At 35.0% G+C, this 2804-nt stretch overlaps 1 long non-coding RNA gene across 1 annotated transcript; it reads right to left on the reverse strand.

Moving 5' to 3' along the window:
- Positions 1-552: 552 nt before the first annotated feature.
- Positions 553-2585, reverse strand: LOC133035478 (uncharacterized). Its single transcript, XR_009686680.1, has 3 exons — positions 2073-2585; positions 1832-1912; positions 553-1711 (listed from the first exon to the last, which is right to left on the reverse strand). It is a non-coding gene; the product is annotated as an uncharacterized LOC133035478 (long non-coding RNA).
- Between the last annotated feature and the right edge of the window lie 219 nt (positions 2586-2804).

Raw genomic sequence — 2804 nt, forward strand, 5'->3', positions numbered from 1 at the left:
CCAAATCCACTAAGCCATGGCCGGTCACTTTTGTAGGCTTTTTAAACTGATATTTTCATTATTTTAATGCCAAATAATTCAAACCTAACCCTAGTGGAATGCTATAAATAGATAGTGAAGGCTTCAGGAAAATTACACTTCTGAATCAGAAAAACCTGAGCCTTCTCTCTCTTCCTTGGCCGCCATCCTCTCTCTCTCTTCTTCCTTCATATTTCGAAATTACCTTAGTGATTAGAGTAGTGCCCACACACAGCAAGCAATACCTCAATCATAGTGAGGAAGATCGTGAAGAAAGATCATCAGCAAAGGAGTTTCAGCATCAAGGATTCAGAGAAAGAGATTCAGGTTCAGATCTTGATAATACTCTCCTACAGAAAGGATACAAGGGTTAGAGATCTGAACGGAAGGAGTCATTTCATTCCGCTGCACCCAATGTAAGGTTTCTTTAACTTTATATGTGTTTAATTTCATCGTTTCAGAAAGTTCATATTTAGGGTGTTAATAAACATACTTGTGAGTAGATCTAAGATCTTGGTGAAATAAATTCCAACAAGAACAACAAACACTTCAACTAAAGTACGGGAAGGTAATAACATGCATAAAAACGACAGCATCCAAACCCGAGGACGACAACAATTCCTCTTCAGAGAGCATATAAGCACTTTTCAACAAACCAGTAGAAGGTATAAGCCTTTCCAAGTTAAAATTACCTCTCCTTTTAGATTTCCCTTAGGCCATCAAACGAGGCACATAAACTTCATAATTGTTGGGTTGTTTGCTCAATATAGAGTACAAAGTGAAAAATATGATACACAGACCAAAGTGTATTCCCACTGAGGTCACGAGGGCAGAAACAAGCATTTTCCCGAATCAATATATCTAAAACAGAGTCTTCATTTGGGATGACAACATCATCAACAAGGAATGCATGTGAACTATACATATATACATACATTAAAAAAGAATAAGAAATAAAGACAGATTAATTCTTTTTTATTCTCTTCAGAAATGACATTGTTATATAATAAATAGGCAAAAAAGAAAAAACAACCTCTTATTGTGCAAAGTAGCAGAAGATAAATATGAATTTCTTATAATCTCCATACTCTTCTCCATCCATTTTTTTCTTTTTTGTCACAGAATTAAGTATAGAAAATACCAAAATCTGTAAACAAACACCATAAACAAACCCATAAAAACTCAATTGGCAGTGAAAAAGTAATAGCAGAAATGGAAAGTAAAACAAAAACAGAGAAATAAGAGAGGGATGATTTCTTCAGTGCTATAAATAATATAGCCAAGTGAATGAATCATAAGAAAGTTTATTATTATCTGCAGCTTACAAAATTGGGTATAAGACTTTATTTGTCATCAGCATGTCAGAACAGCTTGCTTAGAGCGATATCCGACTCCAAAGATGCCAATAAGAACCAGGATGAAAGAGGGATTTCTCAAATACCCAGATATCTTTAACCAAAATCTATTGAGATTGATAAGAATCAGTAGTGAGCACAGAAGGAACTTAGAATTGAAGTATCATAAATTTTATTATCTGTTGGAACCAAACTAAGGATATCTATCGAGGAGATATTGTTACAAATGAGAGTAAAGCTTATTCATGTGTAAGAGGATGGCAGAAATTAACGAATTATACCTCCTTAGATTTATCTCCAGAAACTACATTACCATTTGAATGATAAGCTTCAAACTTCTGTAAAAAAATGTTGCAAATTTCTCATGAACTGAATTTACTAAAATATAAAAGCATAACACAAAGAATTTACTAAATTATAAAAGCATAACACAAAAACATTTACGGGAAGGGAGTTACAGTGCAAAGTAAGACTATTCCTTCTTAATTTGGAAAGAACCCTTAACAATCACTTTATCCATTTTTCTCTACTCAAGACACCTATGTAGAAAACAAGAGAGAGATAGTCAAAGACATAGATAGAAAAACCTAGTTTTGTATATATACATATACAGATATAAACATCAATTTGGGAAATAACCATTAACAAAATCAAGAAAATAGAGATTAAAACACTCAAAATTAAATCAAGAAGCTAAACCTTAAATAAGGGTCTCATGCACGATAGAGAGTGATGTCTCTAACTGAGAATGGCTGAAGATGATTTGAGATTTTTAAGAAAATCACAAGACCTGCTCTGATTTTAAGGTCTGGCAAGAGTGAAGAGGTTATCGTGAAAATACAAGAGAAAAAGGGAAAGTGGGATTTGAAGGGAAGCCGTAAAATTCCTGAGCCACTTGTTTCGTCACTGCCCACAACATATCTGCTCGATCTACGAAGAGAGAAGATGAGAGTTTGGTTGTTTGGCTATGGTGCATTGAAGTGGGAAATGGAAATGAGGAAGAAAGCATACAAATTAGGGATAAATCATATAAACCAAAAAAAGAACAAATTAGCATACGGTGGCGGCCAAGGTGCTTACCAGAGTTTGGGAACCAACGGTGGGGGCAGACAGACGTGGGCAGAGGCGCGGCTGGGTTTCGAAATGGGTCTGCTAGGGTTTTGAATGGGGGGACAATGAGTGAAATAATGAAATAATAGTTTGTAAAATTTGAGTTTTACAAAGGCATTATCCTATTTGCTTCGGTGCACAACCGTGGCAAATATATTAACCTCAATTTCAAACCGAAGCAAAAGAGATTGGCTTCAATTTTGCACTGATGCAAAATGCAAAAGACAATTTTTTAAATTGTCACATTTTACCTCGGTTATAATTTTTGCGTCGGGGTACGACCCGATGCTAATTGTTATGTTTTAGCTTCAATCACACACT

This window comes from Cannabis sativa, chromosome 3, assembly GCF_029168945.1.
Source record: "Cannabis sativa cultivar Pink pepper isolate KNU-18-1 chromosome 3, ASM2916894v1, whole genome shotgun sequence".
In the NCBI taxonomy this organism is placed as follows: domain Eukaryota; kingdom Viridiplantae; phylum Streptophyta; class Magnoliopsida; order Rosales; family Cannabaceae; genus Cannabis; species Cannabis sativa.